This window comes from Cydia splendana, chromosome 4, assembly GCF_910591565.1.
Source record: "Cydia splendana chromosome 4, ilCydSple1.2, whole genome shotgun sequence".
In the NCBI taxonomy this organism is placed as follows: Eukaryota; Metazoa; Arthropoda; class Insecta; order Lepidoptera; family Tortricidae; genus Cydia; species Cydia splendana.
Genome location: NC_085963.1, coordinates 24,581,662 through 24,607,155, shown reverse-complemented (window position 1 = coordinate 24,607,155; position 25,494 = coordinate 24,581,662). Strand labels below are relative to the sequence as shown.

The following is a 25,494-nucleotide window of genomic DNA, read 5'->3' as shown; positions in this document are numbered from 1 at the left end:
AAAACGGTTATAATGACACTCCCTCACTTGTTTAGTTGAAGTCGGTGCAAAGCTATCTTAGACGGACTCTATTTGCTTAAACTTAAGTTCTAATTTCAAAACAGAGTAGGTAAATAAACCATTACAGAGATCATTACGCACTATGTATGCTCAACTTCGACAGGTGACGGAATTTGTTCACACTATTATTTGACAAAATATGAACCTTAATACAAACATATAAAGTTCAGAATGGTTCAGAGTTGCTGTTACCTACTTAAGTTTAAGACGTGACCTTCACGAGGTGATTTGGTGAATAGATATTACTTAATTCGATTAGGTAGCGTTGGCTACATATGATATGTAATAATGAAATTAAATGAGTCGTTTCGACGGTGTCAGAATTAGGGTTGCCAACTTTTTTTTGGTGGAATATAGTATTTTCCAGAATAAGGAATAAAAATATAGTACATTCCAAAAAAATATAGTACTTTCAGATAAAATACTAAACATGAGTGTAATATACGTTTAATCGGAAATATAGTATTTTAGCGTACTATATATTTTTCCAAAAGTATATAGTACAGAGAGCCAAAATATAGTACAATACTATATAATATAGTACGGTTGGCAACCCTAGTCAGAATGGTTCATGAAGTAAATAGGTATACAGTTAAATGGGGGTTGCATAAATAGCTATAACTAGTTACTCTACTCAAACGATTACCGTTATAAATCGGTTCTGATATCAGTTCTGATATTTGCAAATTACAAAAACTAGGGAAAACCCAATCAAAAAGGTTACAAAATAATTATTGATTTCGTAATTTTGCCGCCATTTACTTTGGAAGTTGTGTGAAAAGAACATCACTATCACTTCATCACATATTATAAAAAAAGTCCCCCGCCGCGTCTGTTTGTTTGTATATCTGTATGTTCGCGATAAACTCATAAACTACTTGAAGGATTTTCATGCGGTTTTCACCCATCAGTAGACTGATTATTCAAGAAGGTTTATGTGTATAAAGTGATAAGTTTTGTGTAGATTGGTTAAAATATTACGATGTTTGCTAATGATATCGGGAAACGCTTTACTACTCGTACGTAGCCGGGGCGGGTCGCTAAGTTGGCTAATAAACTATGAATGTATAGCTATTGATGGTGAAAATAATATACTGAAATGTGTTAAACAAGTTTTTTTTATAACTTTACACTATCCGATCACTCGCAACTTTGGAAAATCCCTAAGACGTTATTTATTATAGGGATTGGACGATTGAGTGATCTGTACCTTAACACATATTAGTACTAGTAGGCATATTACGAATTCATCGTATGTATCGCCGGATCGCCGCGTGCCAGTTTCGGGTCGTTTCGTGGAATCGAGAAGCCGTGAAGGGCGATAGGTATAACCTCGTTCTGATAGAGGCTAATGATCAGTCGTTTGAAATACAAGACTTATTTAATGTATCTAGAGATACCTATTTATGTTAATCTATACATCTTCTATACATATAATAAAGCTGAAGACGGTCGAAAGTCTGTACATGGAAGATATTTGTAAAAAAGTTGGCTGGGGATACTTAGAATCGATAACAGAACACGTTCCAAAAGTTTTTAGAATTTTTGTCTGTTTGTCTGTTTATCTGTTTATCTGTTTGTCTGTTTATTTGAACGCGCATCACGTGAAACCCGCTGAACGGATTTTGATGAAAACTTTACTAATCTGTCGAGAAAATTCCCGGCCAGGTTATAGGCTATAAAAATTCAACCCCTAAAAGGGGGGGTAGCCACAACACTAGATTGACTTAAGTTTGCCCCTGAATCTTATGGCGCTACTTAGGAAGGAGGGGCAAACTTTTTTCAAATACGTGCTATCACTATTGAGTACCCTGGTAAACTAATAGATGGCGCTGAATTTAATACGTTGTGACATAAATAAGCTACCGAGGAAAGTTTTTGCCAAATTAACTCTAAGTTTAGAAGAGGGGTACGGATATCAAGAAATTTAATTGAATAATTATGTTGATTTAATAATACAACAAAATTAAACGACAGTAAATTAATTGCCCCTCATTGCACAGTGCCATCTTTTGGGGAACTGAGTAAACATTAAGTAATCAAGAAAACTAAAAATGAGTTTACATAGTTACGTATTGGTAAAATAAACACACATATCAACACGCGTATAATTGCATAATTATTTAAAATTATAAATTTTCTCCATCATGAATTATACCTAATCGTAATTATATCGCACCCATATCAAATCCATAATTATTCATACGTAAGTAGGTATCGCCTCCTTTATGCACTTAATAATGGCCACGAAGGTGGGTACTTTGAAAAACAAAAACATTGACCTCTGTCATTTGCAGTGCCGGATTAACCCTTTTAGAGTTTTAAGCAAAATAAGCATTGCAGTCGTCGTGGAGTAGGTACCTACATGAAACTTTTATACGTGTACAAGTACCGATCTAATAACGAAGGGTCGTAGGGATCAAGTAAGAGAGTGAGGGTACGTAAGAACATCTCCAACGTAGGCTTTCGATTTGACCTTACGCGGAGGCCCTTAAAGTCATGGAAAAAAATCTTGCTTTAGGCCAGCCGATTTTTTCGACATAGGTTACCGATTTTATAGCGAATTTTGTCCTCTTGCACGCCATATTTGTCGGCCAAGCCGAGTTGCTCCTTAGCCGCGATCCTGAGACCTAACTGTCAAAGTGTTATAAGGGGCCCCGTGAAAGCCGAAAACTAAAAGCAATCCTATCAAGTAGCGCTTTCGAGTGAAGCCAATCCTGGCTTCGCGCCTGGTTGGGACTAAAAGTAAAAATGTACAACTGTCTATCAAATTGCGTTTTTTATATCGAAAAATTTTCGCGCTCGCTTCGCTCGCGTTTACAATCACGTTATAAGATATGATAAAGGTGACATTCGGTTGGCGACTGCAGCAGCATTACTCTGTTGTAACGTTACTGCTGCAGCACAGTCAATTTTCGTGATAAAATGATGTGACTGATTTCCATACTAAAAGTAGAAATGTACAACTGTCTATCAATTTGCGTTTTTATATCGAACAATTTTCGCGCTCGCTTCGCTCGCGTTTTCAATAACTTTCTAAGTCAAATTGCGTTTTTTCTATCGAAAAATGTTCGCGCTCGCTTCGTTCGCGTTTTCAATAACGTTATCAGATATGATAAAGGTGACATTCGGGTGGCGACTGCAGTAGCATTACTCTGTTGCAACGTTACTGCTGCAGCACTGTCAATTTCCGTTATAAAATGATGTGACTGATTTCCATACTAAAAGTAGAAATGTACAACTGTCTATCAAATTGCGTTGTTATATCGAAAAATTTTCGCGCTCGCTTCGCCCGCGTTTTCAATTACTTTCTAAGATATGGCGACTGCAGCAGCATTACTCTGTTGCAACGTTACTGCTGCAGCACTGTCAATTTTCCTGATAAAATTATGTGACTGATTTCCATACTAAAAGAAAAAATGTACAACTGTCTATCAAATTGCGTTTTTATATCGAACAATTTTCGCGCTCGCTTCGCTCGCGTTTTCAATCACTTTCTAAGATATGGCGACTGCAGCAGCATTACTCTGTTGCAACGTTAGTGCTGCAGCACTGTCAATTTTCGTGATAAAATTATGTGACTGATTTCCATACTAAAAGAAAAAAATTACAACTGTCTATCAAATCATTTTATACGCATTACCATGCCTTCCCGAAAAAAATCGAATCATTCGCGAAAGTCTCGCAACGCATTGAGGTTACAAGGGGCACGTGGTCTTCCTCAGGAGTCTAGCCAGGCAGGCCGCTTCGCTTTCGCTCGCGCGCGTATACCTTACTGTATCGTCCGATATACATCTACTATTCTGTCGTTTAAATCACGTGTAAAATTTTAATAAAGGCGAAAAAACTATTGATTTTGGAGTGTAGTTTTATTTAGTGGTACCTAATTGTAAAATATTTTATCTGGACTACAGTCCTCCAGTATATCCATATGTCAACTTTACTTCAAGTTCCGCCTCCAGGAGAGAGGGAGAGAAATTAGGATTAGAAATTAGCCGCTTACTGACACAGACCGAATTCCACGCGGGCGGAGCCGCGGGCACAGCTAGTACATATATAAAAGAGTTCCATTACTGACATATTGACATATAACGCATAGGTTACCCTCGAAGTTAGATCCTTATTTTTTTTAAATATGTTAATAATTATAAAAGTATAAGTATAAGTTAAAGTGTAAGTAAACAGTAAGTAGCATGGCGGTCTGGTGTCGGAGGCCAAGATCCACTTCGGGTCGTTGCGCCACAGCAGTAAGTAGTTAAGTACTTTTTGAGTTTGAAGTTAAGCGACACAATTCATAATACCTGTCTTTTACTCCGTCCAAGTCGATATCTGCACATGAGAAATTAACGTAATTAAAAGTAACGTTTTAAATTAAAGTACTTAACGTAGAACCTGGGAGGTACTTACCTACCTAATTGGTAAGACCTGTTGGGAATAACCCTGCCTAACATTGTAACAAACCTGTGCTAACTGAAAGTGTAATTTACCGCACATCTCAATGAAAGTGACCGTCAATAAGGAAGCATGAGCGAGCGAGTGTTTGGACAAGACATGTTACGTAGAAGGGACGCTTCCCGGTTTGAATAGGTTTATTCTATCTTGTAACACGTATCTGCTTATATCATATAAGTGGTGTAAGTGGACACTACTGGTTTGTTATACAGGATTACATCTAAATGGGCGCTTTCTATCATACAGCGAATATTTATTCCCATTTCCACACTGCAAAAATTTAGTTACGTACCCATACAACCATTTCCAGTCGCCGTTACGACGCGGTGTTGACACATCTTGTGTCGACACCGTCTGTTTCGGTCACAATTCCAGTCGCAGAGTCGTCGCCGTGTCGACACAGTTACCAGAAATGGGGAAGGGTCGACACATGACACAAAGTGACATAAAGTGTCGTCGCCGTGTGCACACATTGTTTCGGGTTTGCGACTACTTTATGCCAAAATCATTCGTTCATTCGTTCATTTTGTTCCTGTCAAATGGAAACTGTCAGATGGAAAAATACTTAAATAAAAATAAGTGACATTAATACGCCATCTCTAAAACGGATTACAAGACGTAATTATATATTGTTTGCATTTATATTACAATATGACTTAAATTATTATGGGGAATTAAACTGCTCGAGTGATTTGATAAACTAAGTGTAATATAATCAACGCGCCACGACATTGTTTTAGTTTAGCCGGAAATGAAATTGTTTACTTCTCAGTGCCTGTGTTCATAACTATATTATTTAAAGCATTTTTAGTCCTTCGATGCGTATACTATACTTAAATAACAGAAATAACGCTTTACATACTACGAAACTTGTTAATTATGATGTATAAATATGGTTTAAGGCTGAGATATATTGCAGTCACAAAGTAGTTGCAATGTTTCGACTTTGTGTCGACTCTGTGTTGACACATGACACGCGCTGTCAAAAGTAATAACAAAGTTACTGGTATGTTACTGGATTTGCAAAATGGCTCCTTGTGTTGATTTGTTTTCAGATATTCTCAAAGTGTAAAAATGCCGTGGTCAGAGATGGGCATTAATCGATTAACTGTTTATTCGACTAATTAATGGAATAAAAAAAGTTAATTCTCAAATTTTAATCGCGATTAGTTTAGTCGACCTAACATAGATTGAAATTGAATTAATCTGAATATTAATCGAATAAATTATCGATTAAATCTCGATTGAAAGTTGACAGGGGGCCATTTTTGTACGTAAAAATAATAGAAATGTCTTGCATGCAGATGGTAGCAAAACACTTTGTCATAAAAGTCGAGATGGGTGTCGATATATAGGTTTTAGGGAGTGCCGATTTCGAAAATAATGACCATTTTGGAATCCGAAATGGCGGCCATGCACTGTGTCATAAAAGTCGTCATGGATGTCGTTTTATACGTTTTAGGGGGCCCCAATTTTGAAAATGATGACCATTTTGGAATCAAAAATGGCGGCCATGCACTATGCCATAAAAGTCGTCATGGGTGTCGTTTTATAGGTTTTAGGGGGCGCAGATTTCGAAAATGATAACCATTTTGGATTCCAAGATGGCGACCATGCACTATATCATAAAAGTCGTCATGGATGTCGTTTTATAGGTTTTAGGGGGCCCCGATTTAGAAAATGATGACCATTTTGAAATCCAAAATGGCGGCCATGCACTATGTCATAAAAGTCGTCATGGGTGTCGTTTTATAGGTTTTGGGGGGCGCAGATTTAGAAAATGATAACCATTTTGGATTCCAAAATGGCGGCCATGCACTATGTCATAAAAGTCGTCATGGGTGTCGTTTTATAGGTTTTAGGGGGCGCAGATTTCGAAAATGATGACCATTTTGGATTCCAAGATGGCGGCCATGCACTATGTCATAAAAGTCGTCATGTATGTCGTTTTATAGGTTTTAGGGGGCCCCGCTTTCGAAAATGATGACCATTTTGGAATCCAAAATGGCGGCCATGCACTATGTCATAAAAGTCGTCATGGGTGTCGTTTTATAGGTTTTGGGGGGCGCAGATATCGAAAATGATAACATTTTCAATTTAAAAATGGCGGCAATGCACTATGTCATAAAAGTCGTCATGGATATTGTTTTATAGGTTTTAGGGGGCGCAGATTTCGAAAATGATGACTATTTTGGATTCCAAGATGGCGGCCATGCACTATGTCATAAAAGTCGTCATGGATGTCGTTTTGTAGGTTTTAGGGTGCGCAGATTTCGAAAATGATGACTATTTTGGATTCCACTTTTATGACAAAATACGTAGCCGCCATCTTGGATTATAAAATGATCATCGTTTTCGAATTCTGCACTCCCTAAAACCTATAAATCGACATCCGTGACGACGCAAGTTATCTTTATTTTCAGATCTAACAAATTGCTACAGAATACAAAGGACAAAAAAGAAGCGAGGAGGTAATGAAACAAGCAAAAATACAGATGATTCCTCGTAGCAATTGGGTGATTCTTAAATTGTGTCCAGATTTTTTTTGTCATAAAAGTTTTTATTTTTCACATATTACTCTCACAAGTTCCGTGACATTTCGACCTTGTAATTTTTTAAGTAAATGTTTTTGTTTATCTATGAGGATCTCACTAGAATAGTATAATCAAGGTATGTTTATATTTGATGAATGAAATAGTAACGCAAAAAAAAATATATATTTGTGTCTTATATTCCTGCCGAAGACTTTTATTTTACCTTTTCCTTCTACACAAGTTTGGCCAAGTAATAAGAATTTAGGGCTCTCAATTTTATTTTGACTTCTACAACAGTAAAGCTACGAGGCCATGTTTGGTATCGTTTTCGTATAAATTCGCAGTACCAAATTTAGTTAAGGTATCACATTGACACCATTCCGAAGTAAAAACATATAAACTTATTAAAATACTTTCTTTTAAACTCCTCTTCACGCTTAAACTGCTGAACAGTTTTAATTTAAATTTGGTACACATATATTTTGAGTCCCGAGACAGGATATAATAAGTTATCTCAAAAATCATCCTTTAAAGGTGTGAAATGAGGTGTAGGGGGGAATTCAGAATTGACTTCTTGAAGTTAATACTGTTTAAGTTTAGGTTTGAAGTCATGTTTTTTCATCATTTTTAACTAAATCAAAGATGTAGACCATCCCAAATTTCATATAAATCGGTTCAGCGGTTATTGATTTCCCGTACAAATTTCCACGCCACTTTTCACACCTTCAAAAGATGATTTTGGTTATAAGATCTATCCTATGTCCTGTTCCGGGACGCAAACTATTTCTATACCAAATTTCAACGAAATCGGTTCAGCGGTTAAGCGTCAAGAAGAGTTTCAAAAAAACCGGCCAAGTGCGAGTCGGACTCGCGTATTAAGGGTTTCGTACATTAAATCCGACTCGCGCTTGACTGCACATTTCTAATAGGTTTTCCTGTCATCTATAGGTAAAGAACTATTTTGTGTATTCAGACGGACATACATACAGACGCACGAGTGATCCTATAAGGGTTCCGTTTTTTTCCTTTTGAGGTACGGAACCCTAAAAAGATTTATTTTTATTTTGTGGAATGGTGTCAATGTGATATCTTAAATGGATTCAGCACCCCAGATTTATACGAAAACGATACCAAACACGGCCTAGAACCTTCACTGATATAGATATATCAAGATAAAATTGAGAGCCCTAAATAAACTTTCAGAGCGGATATCTCAAAAACTATTCAACATATCGAAAAAATTGACTGAATAAACTTGTAACAAATTAAATTAACTTTCATTTTGTATAAGTGGCCATGTCGCTGAGATGCATAGTTTCCGAGATATAATCGAAAAACGGGAAAATGGGACCTTCAAAGCCCCCTCTCTCCCCCCCGCTCAAGGGCTACGGCCGGGGACTTTTGATATGTTCACCTCCTAACTTGTCAAACCGAGTTACGGAGTCAAAAATTGTGTTCCGAGCATTTCCCTCTACAACTTTTGGAGCATTCGTTGCCTGACCTAAGTAGCTTATTGAATTTCTTTAAAAACTTTTCTGTAAAAGGTTGACGGGTGTTGGGTGTTTATATGGTTTCGGTCGATTATTATCATTTGCATTGCCCATGATGACTTACTAGAATTACGAGCACACGAGACACTAATAGTAGTTTGACAAACCTTGGTTTTCAAGAGGTATTTTATATTGACATTTGCTGTCACAAATTTGCTGTCAGATTTAGTCGCAAACCGCACGCAAAGTGCACACAAATGTGTCGACACCTTGTTACGGAAAAGTGTAGACACGGCGACGACACTTTGTTTCGAAACAATTCTAGACACATTGTGTGGACTCTGTTACGACACATCTGACATTTAGTTACCACTTTGTGATTCTGCGACTGGAATGGTTATATGGGTAAGTACAGGTTGTCCAGCCAGCGGCAGATTTCTGATTTCAACTTCAAATGATTTTGGAACAAAGTGCAAGGGAGACGTCAGGCCCCAATTTCACCACGGTGACAGGTGCGACAATTGTAAAATCACTGTTGCTGACGTCACAGGCATCCATGGGCTACGGTTACCACTTACCATCGGGCGGGCCGTATTCCTGTTTGCCACCATCATTGTTTTATTTAAAAAAACTTTATTATATCGAAAAAAAAAACAGATATTTCTTTTGCGAAGTTTCTGACAATTGTCAAGATTTAGAAGAATTGTAGGTAATTCTTGACAGGTAATGAGTTATAATATGTCGGAATTTCGTGACAATTGTAGTGTTTCTTGTGACAATTGTCATAAACTTAGCAAGAGAAATATCTGTTTTTTCCCGATATAATAAAGTTTTTTTTAATAAAACAATGATGCTGGCAAACAGGAATACGGCCCGCCCGATGGTAAGCGGTAACCGTAGCCCATGGATGCCTGTGACGTCAGCAACAGTGATGTTTTACAATTGTCGCACCTGTCACCGTGGTGAAATTGGAGCCAGGGAGTCTTTTAGTTTCGTAAGCATTTTAAGTTGACTAGTTATAATCGCTGGTCATCAGAGCATCGTGAGATTCGTGAGTGCTATTGAGGACTTTTCTTATGTTCAATAAAAAAACCTTTTAATCAAAGGATTTTCACTTAGTAGGTACAGTGACACGATCTTATTTGTAGAGCCATAAGAGCGTGTCACATATTTTTGCGGCCTTCGCTGTGTAACATATTTTATTATTGCAGGTGCCTGTACTGCAAGGCGTAGGTTTTGCATTATTTTCAGAATATGCGGAATAAATTGGAGGAGTGCTTACTAGGGCTTGCAAATATTCGAAACTTTCAGGTATTCGAATATTCGACTTTTTCTGACGACATATTCGAATATTATAAAAAATAAGAAAAAGAACGAGAAATCGGTTTATTATCGTTTTATTCAAAAGCTTATTTCACATATTGCTAAAACTAATGATATTTTGCAGAAATCCACTTAATTGACTAGATTTTATCATCATACTATGAGATGCCCACATTTATAAAAACAAGTAAAACGCCAAAATAAGACGTATTCAATATTTCTAGATAAAACTTTTATAAATGCGCCGTTGAGTGAAATAATATAACTTTAATCATCTAAACCAAACCTAGGTATGTCAGAAATTTTTTTTAGTAGGTAATTATTTTCTGATTTAAATTAACTTGTAGTCACTCAGAGGCCTTAATTAATGGTCGGCTTAATTATATAATATTGGAATATTTAAGGGAAAAAGTTAGTTGACTACTGGATTATTTGTCAGCTAAAGGTGCATAGTTAGATTACCTAGTTGGGCACTTGGGCAGGTTTGGTATGATCAAATTTGAGAATTGCGATAAGTGCGGGCAAGGTTTAGTCTTAATAAACAGAATGACCCTTTAACTTAAAACTTATGCACCGTAAAAATAACATACTTTTTGATTTCGTTTTCTTTCAAATTGAGTTAGGTTTCACTGTATTCACGAAGTCTATCGAGAGGAATACAGTAAAAATATTATTTCCTTCGTATTTGGGTACCTACCATTACTCATTCACTGTAAATACCCGGAAAACACACAGAAACTGTAACTGCAGCGGATTAAATAGATTTTTTATAGTAATAAAAAATATTCGAATATCAAAACAGGCCGAATATTCGACAAATTCGAATATTCGAATATTCGAATTGCAAGCCCTAGTGCTTACACAAAAATTTACAAGAAATAAAATAAATCCGCATTCGTCTTCTTTTTATAAAAATAAGTGTTGGTCAATAGGTATGTATTCGTTTTTAGGGTTCCGTACCAAAAGGTACAAAAGGAACCCTTATGGTGCGACTCTGTCCGTCCGTCTGTCACATCGCTAAATATCTCGAGAACTACTGAAGCTATCGATTTGAAATTTTAAATGGTTGTTTTTTCAACGAAATTGGGAATTGGAAATCTCTTTCTTTGGACACCCTGTATTAGATACCAATCCAGTAATACATAGTAAGCAGATATGGCGCTACGTCAATTAAAATAACACACCAGTTGCATTACTAATGAAACATTTAAACTATTTCCGTTTCCACCGAGCACAAACATTTTTTATTGGAAATCTCTTACATTTCTTCACATAATATGGTTACAAAGTTACCGTTTCACTCATTAGAGTTACTTAGTGGTTATTCTTAACCATTTCTTAACGCTAATTGTCTATGTGCGGGACAGGGGCGCTCGCGTGGCGGCTATCAGGACTTTATTTGACAGTTGATGACAGATGCTCATCCCTAGGGTACTAATTTAGGATGAAGCGCGACGTGCCTTAATACAAGTAAAATAGAGCGAGTAGCTGAGTACCATAATTGTTTTCCATCGTATTTTCACGGAAACGTACGAACGTGTCTTGCTATTTCAGTCAGTCTCGGTACAAAAAGTACTGAGGTTGACCGGGTAGCATGACAAATACGAACGTTTCCGAGGAAGGATGGAAAACAATTATGCACTACATCTGTTTGTTACTTGAATGTCCATGCCAAGTTTCATATCATATCAGCAAGTCGTTTTAAAATGAGAGCGTGATTTCGTCTGACTGTTATAGGACTGGGAGAAACAAACATACGATAGTAGTAGATATATATTTGTCCAACTGCACATGTAAGTTGGTAGCCCGTACAGATATGGGCGTAGGTACGAGGCATTTTCACTTTCGCTGCAAACGCGTTTGGTACTTGATGTGTTTTAAAGTTAAATCGAAAGTAATGTTTGTACAGTTTTAGTATACGAGAAAGATGCAGCTAAGAATACTTAGAGATAGGAAGGAATGAATATGACATTAGATGCAATATCATCATCATCTCCTCGCGGTTTCGCGGCTTTTTGTCGCGGCTTATGCCTGGAGTCCGCTTAGCAACTAAACTAATCCCAATAATTGGCGTAGGCACAATTTTTTATGAAAGCGCATGTCATCTGACCTTGCAACCCATAGGGCAAACTAGGCCTTATTGGGTTAGCCCGGTTTTCTAACATTAAATACAATATATTGGGTTTTACAATATTTAAATTATTTTAAATGATAGTTAAGGAAAATCAGAAACTATAAGAAATTGCTATGGTAATTAGGTAATAAGTAATATTAGAAAAAACCGGTAAATTCGGTTAAATAAACTGTCGTGTCGGTACATTTTTATACAAAAAAATCGCCTCAAACCGGAAGTTGAAGACCCAAAAAAAAAACCAACGGTATTTCCATTTATTGACTCTCAAAAACACATTCTCTTTCAGTGATTATTTTAATTTGTGGAAAATCGCTAACAACAATAGCATTGTAAAAAAACTATTAAGAAAGTAAATACAAAATGGCATTTTCTCACATAGGAGTCAAAAAATTGTAATACTATTTTGACACGCGACGATCGAGTTTAATACCTCGATTGTCATTTGGTCGATCATGAGGCGCTACCGCGAAAACCGAAATTCGCAAATTGCGGGGATCTTACTCTTTTACTCCAATGAAGGCGTAATTAGAGTGACAGAGAAAAATGCCCGCAATTGACGATTTTCGGTATTGGCGGTAGCCCTAATGTTTTTCTTAAAACATTCTATAAAGATGACATAATTGTCGGGAACTGCATTGTCGACATGACAGGTATGACAACGTGTAACTTTTAATGCATTTCTTTATTAAGGGCCGAAACACACCAGACGCATCTATACAACCTATGTAACACTGCACCATCAGCTTTCTGCGTATGCATTTCATCTCAATTTCACCTCTTTTTGCCATCAGATGCTTTTACTGGCATCAGTATGTGACAGCTAAAGATGCATCGTGAGATGTCAAAATTAATTTTGCGTTGCATTGTTTGCAATAGTTCCAAATAAATATTTACTTACTTTTATACTTGCACCATTTTAAATTGTTAGAGTTAAACCAAGAGAAGTCTGCAGAGATTTTGACAGCACACGCAGTGTAGGTGTTATTTTAAAAGTCAAACTTCTATGAAATTATGATGTATAAATAACACTGGCACTGCGTGTGCTGTCAAAATCTCTGCAGACTTTTCTTGGTCTGACTCTACCTCTCTGTTTAGCCCTATGAGAGTCCGCCATTTGTAAATTATTTTAATATAAAAAAAGTTTAATAATTAAAATTAGATCAAATTGAGATTAAATATAGTTTGAACGCTACTCCCGGTTGTAATGGTTAGAAATATATGTAGGTATGTCACATTACTTGCGTAGTGTTGCGTACCTTAATAGTTATAGCTGAGGTACCCGGCTTCACTCAGGGAGCTGACATGAGAATTGTGTGGTAGTTGTAATAAAAGGACAAACTTTAAAATATATTTAGGTTTTTTTTCTAAGTACAATGTCTATACCTACTTCTATATACATTTTTTTAATTTCCAATTTGAGAGCAACCTGCGCATAGTTGACCGTGAGAAAAGCATAGGGAATTTATAATAACTGGAAGTATTTGTCGAAAATCTCCTGAGAGTATGAAGGCTTCGAATAGTGCACAATGTTCTAGAATATTCCACAACATTTAAGTGTGTTCTGGAACACTCCACAATGATCTGGGATCCTGGATTCTAGGCTATATTTACGAATATTTGATAACATTCCAAAATATTCCGGAATGTTCTCGAACATTCGTACCTCACAACTGTCTTGCCTTAAATATATGCCCCTACCAATAGGTAGCTCCAACCCTATAAAAGAGGCTTCGAATGGTTCAGAATATTCCACATTTGAAAGTGTTCCGGAATGTTCCAAAATGATCTAGAATGTATTTAAGCTTAGAATAAATTTAAAAGTGGAAAAATTACTGTCTTGGGTGAGACTTGAACTCACGGCCTCTGGATTGATACTCCAGCGCTCTGCCATCTGAGCCACCAAGACCTCATCCATATGACTTGGAACTCCGGTAGCCGTTTCAGAAGTGTAACACTCTTGCGGTAGATGTCGCTATGGTCCCCTTGACCTATAATATGGTGTAAAGATTTGCTGGCTATGGATGAGGTCTTGGTGGCTCAGATGGCAGAGCGCTGGAGTATCAATCCAGAGGCCGTGAGTTCAAGTCTCACCCAAGACAGTAATTTTTGCACTTTTAAATTTATTCTAAGCTTAATAGCATCGTTCGCAGACGTTTCTGCTTGTTAAAAATTAAGATCTAGAATGTTCTCGAATACTCGACAACATTCCAGAATGTTATGTAGCTCCACGCATACAATAAAGGCTTCGAATGGGCCATAATGTTCCAGAATATTCCACAACATTCGAGAGTGTTCTGGAATATTCCACAATGATCTGGGATGTTCTCAAACATTCGACAACATTCCAGAAAGTTCTGCAATGTTGTAGAATGATCTCGAATACTGTCGAATGCTCTTGACGGTTCTAGAAATGTCTAGAGGGTAAATGTGCTTGAACATTCGAACCTCACGACGTTACCACAATAGGTAGCTATGACCCTACAAAAAACCTTCGAATGGTCCAGAATATTCCATAACATTCGAAAGTATTCTGGAATATTCCACAATGATCTGGAATGTTCTCGAATATTCGACAACATTCTAGAATGTTCTGAAATGCTGTGGGATGCTCTCGAATATTTTTGAATGTTCTGGACTGTTTTAGAAATGTCTAGCTTCCGAGACCCGAGACGGCTTCTAATGTTCCAGAATATACCACAACATTCGAAAGTGTTCTGGAATATTCCACAATGATGTAGAATGTTCTCGAATATTCGACTACACTCCAGAATGCTGTGGAACGCTCTCGAATACTCTCGAATGGTCTGGAATGTTCCAGAAATGTCTAGCTTCCGAGACGGCTTCGAATGTTTCAGAATATTCCACAACATTCGAAAGTGTTCTGGAATGTTCACATTGATCTAGAATGTTCTCGAATATTCGGCTACATTCCAGAAGGTTCTGATATGCTGTGGAATGCTCTCGAATACTCTTAAATGGTCTGGACTGTTCCAGAAATGTCTAGCCTCCGAGACGGCATCGAATGTTCCAGAATATTCCACAATATTCTAAAGTGTTCTCGAATGTTCTCGAATATTCGCCAACATTCCAGAATGTTCTGATGTTCTGATATGATGTGGAATGCTCTTGAATGTTCTAGAAATATCTAGCCTCCGAGACCCGAGACACCGCACCAGGTACAAATTTTTTTAGGTATATATTTAACGATCTATTCTGAACTTTCCTTCATTAAGTTAAGGTTCAAAATTCAAAAACAAAAACAACTGCTTCTGGGTCTCAGAGGGCGAAACTTTCAGCCCTTATATCTTCAAAAGCACACCCTTCAGGTAAAAACGGAAAACTTCTTCATGGACGGGAGGTATAGAAGGCTACCACCCCATATAGCTTCCTTGATCGTATCGGGACTCATTTCTGAGTTTTAGCGGCACGCACATTGTACACCATCTTTTATTATATATATTGATTATTAATTAACGGGAACGCAACGCAAGCAATGTGACTATCTTTGAGATATTTGCTTCTCGCCAAAACCGAGCCGCATCTTGACCTCTGCGACTTGCCCCAGGGGTCCATCGCTCCGCAAAACCTTGACCACTTGCGTGTTACGTAAAAAACACGTTACTCCATAAGTTTGCCAACGAGGTGCGCAAGCGCCATGCCTAAATTATGATTATTATGTGTTGCTGGTGGCGAGTTACTGGTATGCCAGAGACTAATTAATAGTAAAAATAGTAAAAAATAATACGTGCGATATTTCGACAGAAAGTATCCAAAACCAGAAATAAAAAGAAACAGATACATATACTGCATAAAAGTTTATTTATCGATGTTGTGTAGGTACATGTAAATGTCGAGGGAATGTTTGCAAAGTTGTTATTTTTTATAAAACTTAGTTATCCATACAAAATTTGGTATGGTGAACAAAATGTTCTCTTTCAAAAACGAACATGTATTTTATTTATTATGAGATTAAATTTCTTTTATGAACTTTTCAAATTTTCTCCAATCTTTCCGTTCCTAAGTATTTTTTGTGAGACACTCTTGATTTTCTTATGTTATTTGGGGCATAATAATGCGAACTTCTTATTTATCTACACAAAATATACTGAAAAAACTTGAAATTTTAAATTTAACTATGGTTTTGGTTAGGAATGTGATTTTTTAATTAAAAGTGGTGGTCTTTACAAATAACGTGTCTCTGTATGTGGTTTGATTGCCGTAATACTATAAAGTACCTATATACTTATAAGTGTTATAACACAATATATATAAGGTGCACGAGCTAGTTAAATTTACCGTATGTGTAAATTAATGGTTTGTGGTGAGATATTTATGTTTTAGTTTATTTTTATGCAAAATTATCAGACTCGATAACTTTTTATGATAACTGTAATAAAAATATTGAGTTAATTTAGGGTGCAATCATATACCATCATATATATCAAAAATACGTATGCTGCCAATTCCCTGGACCGCACGCCGTACCAACGTGTCCATACTCAAGGAGCTCGGAATAACCACAAGGCTGTCCACTATCTGCTATCAGAGAATCCTTATGTATTTCGGACACGTCGCTCGTAGAGATCCGGATAGCTTAGAAAAGCTGATGGTAGTTGGTAAGGTCGAAGGGGAACGAGGACGCGGTCGATCGCCTACTCGGTGGTCAGACTTGATAAAAACCATCACCGGCTTGCCAATACCTGAAGCTATTAAGACCGCCGAGGACAGGAACACTTGGAAAAGCATGGTACATCGCGCAGGAAACTCTTCAAACTAGACACGACCTTCAGCAATGAAGACGCCGACTAAGAAGAAGAATATCAAAAATACCATTATAGATAGAGCCCCGTCTAAACTAACTTTGCTCCAACTTGATCAGAGCAAAGTGACTCTATTTATCTTGTGTCAAATGTCACCACAAAAGGCATTTAACAAAATTAACTAAGCGAAACTGCTATGCAATTATGACGTTTAAAATAACACTAGCACACTCTGTGCTATCAAACACGGTACAGAGTTAGATTAGCCCGACTCCATAGACTTTAGGTATTTAAAAAAGAGTAAACATAATCTACCCTCAAATGGCTTCTTAAGCCAGTTGAGGGTAGATGAAAACATTACATGGGTAAAGTCAGGTCGTTTAGTGACAGATCCAGGTGGTTTTGTATTTGGTTAATCAATTAATGTTATAACTACCCGAAAATGTACAAATTATTTGTTTGCTTTTATTTAAGTACCTAAAGGTACAGAGTATAGAGATCTACCATGTTTATTAGGCCTCTATGTATCCTCGTAACAATTTATCAGTATGACATCACGCAAAATACCGCATTGTGTTAAAACGATTCGTCTCATTGATGTTATCAATACACTACCTTTATTATCTCATCGTTGATAAGGAGCACAGACAGACACATATAATGTAGGTACTTATAATATCTGAGAGACCGTGCCTTGCTCGGAAAACATGAAACTCAAAAATGCGCGTTTTCCCCAGAGATAAGACCTAGCTAGAACGAGTTTTCGTCCCTGAAACCCCCATTCATCGAAGTGGTTAGAGCCGTTTTAGAATTTAGAGTACTTAGTAACTGGAGATGTCATCGCTGTCATTTTCTTTACGAAACAGTCTGCCGATTTTTGCGGGGGAGGGGACGTCAAATGTATTGCTATTTCTACATGATTTTTACGTAACTCCATGTCAGTCCATACAAAAGTTTGCACAATTGTGCAAGTTTTTCGGCAGCAGCTCCTAATGGCCACTCCAGTTATTAAATGCTCTAAGTTTTAGAACTACAAGAATTGCTCGTTTAAAGGTAGGTATAGATATAAAATATCTGAACAAGATTTGGCAACAGTCAAAGGTTTTTAAGAGTATTTTTTTATGATATAGGGGGAAAACGAGCAGACGAATTGCCGGATGGTAAGCAATTACCGTAGCTCATGGACACCTGCAACACCGGAGTTTTATTCTGACTAGCCTTCCGTCTTTGTTTACAACAACACCGCTTATAGGATGACTCACGCTAGACCGGGCCGTGCCCGGGACGAGGCGTCTGACATGTGATTATCTATGGCGGTTGATCGGTGATCACGTGGTGCTTTCCATAGAAAACGAAGCGCCGGAAGCCCCATCCCGGCCCCGGCCCGGTCTAGATCTCGTAAACCTTAGATAATTATGTAATGTTGACGAGATTTCTCATTTCGACGTCAACTCAAAATTTAAGAGTGAAACTGTTTCTTTTGACTTTAATGTGGATTTTGCAGACAAGATCGAAAGATACATAAATTAATCGATTACGTGTTCTTTGGAATGATGGTAATTTCTTTGTGAATGTTGACCTGAGTAATGACATTCTGTCAAAACTGACTATTTTTAGAGCTCCGCACTAAACTGTTCGCGGAGCTTTTATAGGATCACTTCGGTCTTGCAAATCGGTTTTTAAATAAGTAGTTATTGAGTTCATATCATGATATTTTTTGTCAAAACAGTAAGTATGCTGTAATCCTTAAAAGGTTCGCCACTCAACCCAAGAACTATCATCATTACATCAAGCGTGATCTCACAAGTACAGTTAGCTTCAATAGCTGTGCAAACGAATATGTATCAAAAGTACCTAGAGTGAAGTACCTAGGTATATGTATGTACATAACTTAGATTTTTAGGTGATAGTACCTAAAACTAACTGTATTTGTGAACTGTAGGTATATCGACCTTATGCTTTATTTTGTATTAATGTCCACCGATGTACAGTTAGGACTATTGCTGTTTGTACAAGATACCGCCGGGTTGTTTAATTTTATCCGACTGTACACGCCACACAAGAACGTGAGACGACGTAACACAATTAAAGCATGCGAAACTTTTTTTTATGGCAGCCGGTCGCCAAAATACGTGTGAACACGATTGAAGATTTGAAAGATTCAAAATCGTTTTAGTTTAATAATTATTTATCATCTGTGTCAGATGTTTTAAGCATCCCGGTAACGAAACTTGCGTTCGTGGCTGTAAAGCCCTATTCGAGAGAGGATCTCTCGGCCACACACGCGGCAGGTGTATGCTCCCCCAGGTGGGCGGGGGCTGGAGGCCTGCTCGTGGCGCCACATGCGTTTTTCTTTTAATGAGGATAACCAGGCATCGTCGTGCTTGGATTAGCTATAGCTAAATATGGAGTATTGTTTTCACATTGCGCTCAAATGCTTAATAGAGGTGTTATCGCAGGCTTGCAGGTCAAAAAAATATGGTTCTACTCCAAGCGGCATCGATTTGATATTTAATTATATATCATGCTCATTATGCAACCAGCTGCTATTACCTAATTATTTACTGTAAAACTACTTAGGTATTCATTTTTTAAATTTATTTATAGGTAAGTTGGTAAATAAATGGACAAAAAGGGCAATAAAAATCTACTAAAATATTTTTAGTCTTTAGACTGCGTCAAGAACTATCAAAAACGCGGATTATTGGTTTCGTCCAGTCATTTGATTTTCTTGAACATTAATAGCTAATCAACAAACAAACAAGTGGTACCTCAAACTTATATAGGTACCTACAGTCATGTTTATAGGTAGACTCATTACCAGTGATCGTACATTTTCCAGCATTTTTGGTGCAGCAGAGTGGTGTTAACGGAATTGGTATAGATAATTTCAACTGAAATGGTAAATTAAGGTTAATATTAAAGTAATTAACGTAAAGTAATTAATTACTCATTAGGGTTGAAATTATTTATACCAATTCCGTTAACACCACTCCGCTGCACCAAATCGATTCGCGTGGTGTTAACGGAATTGGTATAGATAATTTCAACTGAATTGGTAAATTAAGGTTAATATCAACGTAATAAACGCTAATTAATCATTAGGGTTGAAACTATTTATACCAATTCCGTTAACAACACTTCGTGCACCAAAAATGCTGGAAAATGTACGATCCCTGCTCATTACCTACTTAAATAAACAAAAACAGTATTACTCGTAAAAACGTACAATTTATGAATTATGTATCACGGACGTAACCTAACAAGTTTGACAGCCGCTGACTTGCGCTATAATAACCCGCGAACTACTTCACTCGTTCATCTTTCTGCGTCTCTTTCACTGTAATCAAGAGCGACAGAGAGGGATAATGAAATTTCGATTTTCGATATTCGCGGTAGGTCGACCGCGCCGAACCGGTCTTTTTTATACCAGTAATTATGTTTTCATTGAAGATTACTTAATGGTTATATAAAGTAGGTAATAGAATAATTTAATGTGATAATCAGCATGTTGACCATATTTATTTTGATTGGTTGATGTTTATGGTGGCACTACCACACTCTGTCGCTAGCCATGTCTGTGCAGAGTTAGAAGTTAGGCTGTTACTGACTTTAGAAACTTTAAGAAAAAGAAATGCTCTAGAAATCTTTGTTACAGCTATTACGAGAACAATGGAGAGTCGTGTGAACTTGTCGAAATATCTCTTATTAGCTAAACTGACGGCCCGATTCGAACTTTAAGATAGGTACGTCAATTAATAGATCTAGAAACGATAAGGATTAGATATGTAAGTGTCAAATGTGATGTTTCTTCAAACAAAAACGTCACTTTTGACACTGACACATCTAATCCATATCGTTTCTAGATCTATTAATTGACGTATCTTAAAGTTCGAATCGGGCAGTGAGTTTAATGATCCCACACGATGTACAATTACGTAATAATGACGAAGTGTCATCTTTTCATACATATACTTAGAGAAAGGTGTTTAGATTACTTGGATCTACCTACTACTACTAAAAACCCTAGAAGGGTTTCGTAGCCAAAGGGTAAAAACGGGACCCCATTACTAAGACTCCACTGTCCGTCTGTCCGTCTGTCCGTCCGTCTGTCTGTCACCAGGCTGTATCTCAAGAACCGTGATAGTTGTTGCAGTTGAAATATTCACAGGTTATGTATTTTTGTTGCCGCTATAACAACAAATACCTACAACAAACGTGATTTTTTGCGTAATGATACGGAACCCTTCGTGCGCGAGTCCGACTCGCACTTGGCCGGTTTTTTTATGATATAGGAGGCAAACGAGCAGACGAGTCGCCTGATGGTAAGCGATTACCGTCGCCCACACCCGTAACAACAGAGGGGTTGTAAGTGCGTTGCCAGAATTTCAGATGGGAGTACACTCTTTTCTTGAAGGTCGTATCGGTCCGGGAATACCACGGGCGACAGTTCACTCCACAGTTTAGTTGTGTGAGGCAGAGAGTTTCTGGAGAAACGCACAGTTGATGATGTTTCGCGAACATATCCAACCTGAAGAGCGTGTAGATTTTAGACCAAAGAGGCGAATATAAGTATATAGGTCCTTAAGAAACTACACCCAAGAGCAAATAATTAATACACTTTGTATAACTACTATTAGCATTTTATATTCTGTACTAGAATTAAATTATATAGTATTATTCCAAGCTTAACAACGTAACGGTTTAATAAAACAATATGGCTAATACAGTGTACCAACACAAGATGATTGTAATATTAGTTCTAATGACAGTTATTGAAAGCCCGCCAAAACTATACTATTTAAGCGCGTAGGGCTGATATATGTTATCTGTAACTCTTAGCTTTGCCTGTCAACTTGTGAAGGATTACCGCTAAAATGAGAAACCAGTTTTGTAAAACTAATATTAATTATAAACCTGTCAAGAAGAACATCGTCTTTATATTTGAAAGCAGCATATGAATCCACAGAACGAGGCTCACAGGGTGGGCTATCACTACGCACCTAGTTAGTAGGAATCTAATTTTTAGTGTACCGCACAAAACTTTATTTGCAGTACACTTATGGGATCACTTCGGTCTTGCAAATCAGTTATTTATAAGGAAAAGATAATATAGTATTTTAGTAGGAAAGTAACAACAGTAAATTCAGTTAAAGCTTTAAGAATACCATAGTACTTTACACCAAAATGTAAACAAATTGACATGGTAACATCCGCTTTTTCTTACGTTCACACTTTTTTATAAACGTTTCAAAAACTATGACGTCAATACCGAAAAATTAGCAGAAACAATATTCTACTGTATAATGAGCTTTATGTCATTGACATAAGATATGTTATTCACAAAATAAAACATATTTAATAGGTATACGTCATAACAGTCTGTGCAAAGTACAAGGATAACGAATTGCCGCAAAAGAAACCTGTATTTTAAAGTTGATATCTTTAACTTTAACAACTTAAATTGAGGAATAAACAACTTCTTGCCCTATTAAAGTAACAAGGGACGCAAGGTCTATTCAATTCGCACCATAATAATATCAACACCACTTGGTTTTCGCGATGAAAGTTATTCTAAGTCGGTGATAAAAGTTATAACCTTCCCTTGGGCTCAAATTATCCCCAAAATAAATTTTATTAAGCGTGAAGAGGTAGATATATCATACAGAACCCCTAGGGGCTATTCATAAATTACGTAGGGGGGTCTGGACATCGGATGATGGTAGCATGACGAAGGAGGAAACGGGGTCATTCGAAGCATGATTTTTGGATTATTTTAGGGGTTGGGGGGGGGGGGGGGGGGTCGGGGGGGTCAAAAATCGTCAAAAATCGATGACGTAATTTATGGACAGCCCCCTAGTGTCAATTTCATTCGATAGCGTGACGAGCGTTAGCGTTTGTGTTATGTCTATTTTTGTATGAGAGTTTGAACAGCGCGCCAAGCGGGACGTTTAGGAAACTCAAAATCCCATACAAAATGACACTAAACTAGGGTTGCCATAAGTGTGGGGACTCAAACCGGGACATTTAAAGAAAACCGGCCAAGTGCGAGTCGGACTCGCGTCGCGTTTAAAGGGTTACACAATTTGTAACAATGTATTTTTTCATGTGAAACGTGAGTGAAATGTCTATAATTAAGTCCGACTCACGCTTGACTGCACATTTCTAATAGGTTTTCCTATAGATAGGTAAATAATTATTTTGTGTTTTTTTTTTCAAAATTTTAGCACAGTAGTTTCGGAGATAAATTTTCCATGTGTTTAAATTATTATTCATTGACCAGTCAAGCTACCATGTAGATTCAGGGGATTCAGGGTCAACCAGCAAAAAACGCAAGCGAAGCGAGCGCGAAATTTTTTTGACAAAATTGTGAAAGCGTGTTAAAAAGGCCGGGCCGGGCCTAAAAATCCGAAGTTCCCCAGAGAGGCTAGCTTTCATGCGAGGTCGAAGCCGTGCTTCAGGATAAGCTCAGCTAGAGCATAGACGCCAACCAATGTCCATTGTATTAAAAAGCGAAACCGTAGGCCGAGCTTGGCGCAGCGAGGTCAAAGGCTAAGCTGAAGAAGACGAGATTTGGAAGACAAACCAAAAATTTAGGTAAAATGTGAGGCTGAAGGTCGAGCTCAGAAATCTCCATATTACTTAATAAGCCCGAAGCGTACTTATAACCAGCGCGGTGAGCTTTCATGCGAGGCAAAAGGCCAAGCTTCTCAAATCAAATTTTTATATTTGTTAAAAATTAAGCGACACTGAAGGTCGAGCTGTAAGAAAGCAGCGCTAGTGTTACTCAACAATAATATGTGTCATATGTACAAGAGTTACTCGGAGGGCCGAAGTTCCATTGATGAGGTTTTAGGCCCTTGGGAGCCTGAAATTCGAGCTCTACATTACAGACTTTAAAAGCTATAAAATAACATAATTTACATAATCATCTAATTATTGTGTGTCTGAGAAACTGATATTGGACATTAGGTAAAAGTAGGTACCATAAAACATTTTTGTTTTATTTTGGCCATATGAAACGTAGAAATGTAGGTATATTATTATTTACCAAGTCCAGCCCCCTACTAAATAACTATGATTTTTAAACCGGGACAATTTTCTTATCGGCCGGGACGCCGGGACACTGTGCTTCAAACCGGGACATGTCCCGGCGTACCGGGACGTATGGCAACCCTACACTAAACGCAAACGCGTACGTCACGTAACGCTATCGAATAAAATTTACACAGCAGACAGAGGGGCTACCGCGAAAACCGAAATTCGCAAATTGCGGGGATCTTTCTCTTTTACTCCAATGAAGGCGTAATTAGAGTGACAGAGAAAAATGCACGCAATTTGCGAACTTCGGTTTTCGCGGTTATAAAGGAACTCTGGACGTTCCTTTCGTTTATAATATACCTACAAAATATTAAAAGAGGCTAGGTACAAAATGGCGCGTACTCTTGTGTTGGAGGCCAAGACTCATTTTGGGTCACCGCGCCAACCAAGTAAATAAGTACAGTCACCTGCAATAATATGTTACACAACGAAGGCAGAAAAAATATCTTACACGATCTTATTTGTAGAGTCATAAGAGCGTGTCACATATTTTGGCGGCCTTCGAAGAGTAACATGTTATTGCAGGTGACTGTACAAGAAGGAAAGAAGGATATTTAACAAAATAGTAGAGTGAAACTTAGTAGTCTGATATCCTTGCATAATACCTTATAATTAATAGACGTATTGTTCAAGTGATGGAAATATAGTACCCAATCATGATTTCCCTAACGATATCCTCAATTTGAAGTTTATCCTTCATTAAGTCACGATAGATGAGTAATGATTTAATCATGATTGCTCATCCATTTAAGTATTCGTTTCCGATACACAAGCGAGTTGTACTTATTGAGTATTATTATAATCATAATCTACCGAAAATTATTTCAATATATCAGTCGAAAATGATTAAAAATATTAATATACATATCTGCCGTGGCCAGATCTTAGAATTGATGTGGCAATCATTTCAAATTATCAACTGTCCATATCATGAAAAAGTCAAATCTAACCTAGCCATTTCATGAAGTGATCAATTCTAAAATGGTATATCATGAAATGAACAAAATCTATGATATGGCTAAGATATATTTCTACAAATTCCAAGCGCTTTTGCTGCTTACTAGTCTTACTACCTACTTTTCTTTAGACAGTCGTCAAAACAAGAGCCATTAATGTTCTAAAAACTCAGCATATTACAGTATCCAATCCTTGATTTGCTTTAGCCCATTCAAATGACGAGCTTACGTCAAATACATTTTACGTCAATAGGGACAACCTTACGAGTACACCGCCAGTTTTACGAGTTAACTATTACTAGATAAGATGACACAAACTACAACGCATTACAACTAATGTACGACGACCGCGGGGCAAGGCCGTTTACTATGACGACAGTATTAGAGCATCAATCCGCAAGACTTTTTTATTCCCTTCATATTCGTACTCGTATCTCGCTCATGCAAGGAAAAAAGTCGCGTAAATTGATGCCTGGGGGCCTAGCCGAGATGACATAAGAAATCATTGAGAGAAAAAGCCAGTCGAACTCAAATAATGTATGGAAATAGTCACAAATGATAGCAGCATCTGTCATCGCGTTACATTTTTTCTTTTCATTTAGCACTTGTCTCTAAACTCGAAAAGTAAAAAAAAACCTTCAAAAAGGATAAATGAAATTCCCTCCCCTCACCACCAAAAACACT

The 25,494-nt window shown here is 37.4% G+C and overlaps 1 protein-coding gene and 2 non-coding genes across 5 annotated transcripts in view; 1 reads left to right on the top strand and 2 right to left on the bottom strand.

The window, feature by feature from the left end:
• The window catches only part of LOC134790155 (uncharacterized), a 100,725-nt gene that overhangs the window by 34,380 nt on the left and 40,851 nt on the right, over positions 1-25,494 (bottom strand). The gene's annotated exons all lie outside the window — the stretch shown is intronic.
• On the bottom strand, positions 13,827-13,899 carry Trnad-auc (transfer RNA aspartic acid (anticodon AUC)). Its single transcript has one exon. It is a non-coding gene; the product is annotated as a tRNA-Asp (tRNA).
• Positions 14,020-14,092, top strand: Trnad-auc (transfer RNA aspartic acid (anticodon AUC)). Its single transcript has one exon. It is a non-coding gene; the product is annotated as a tRNA-Asp (tRNA).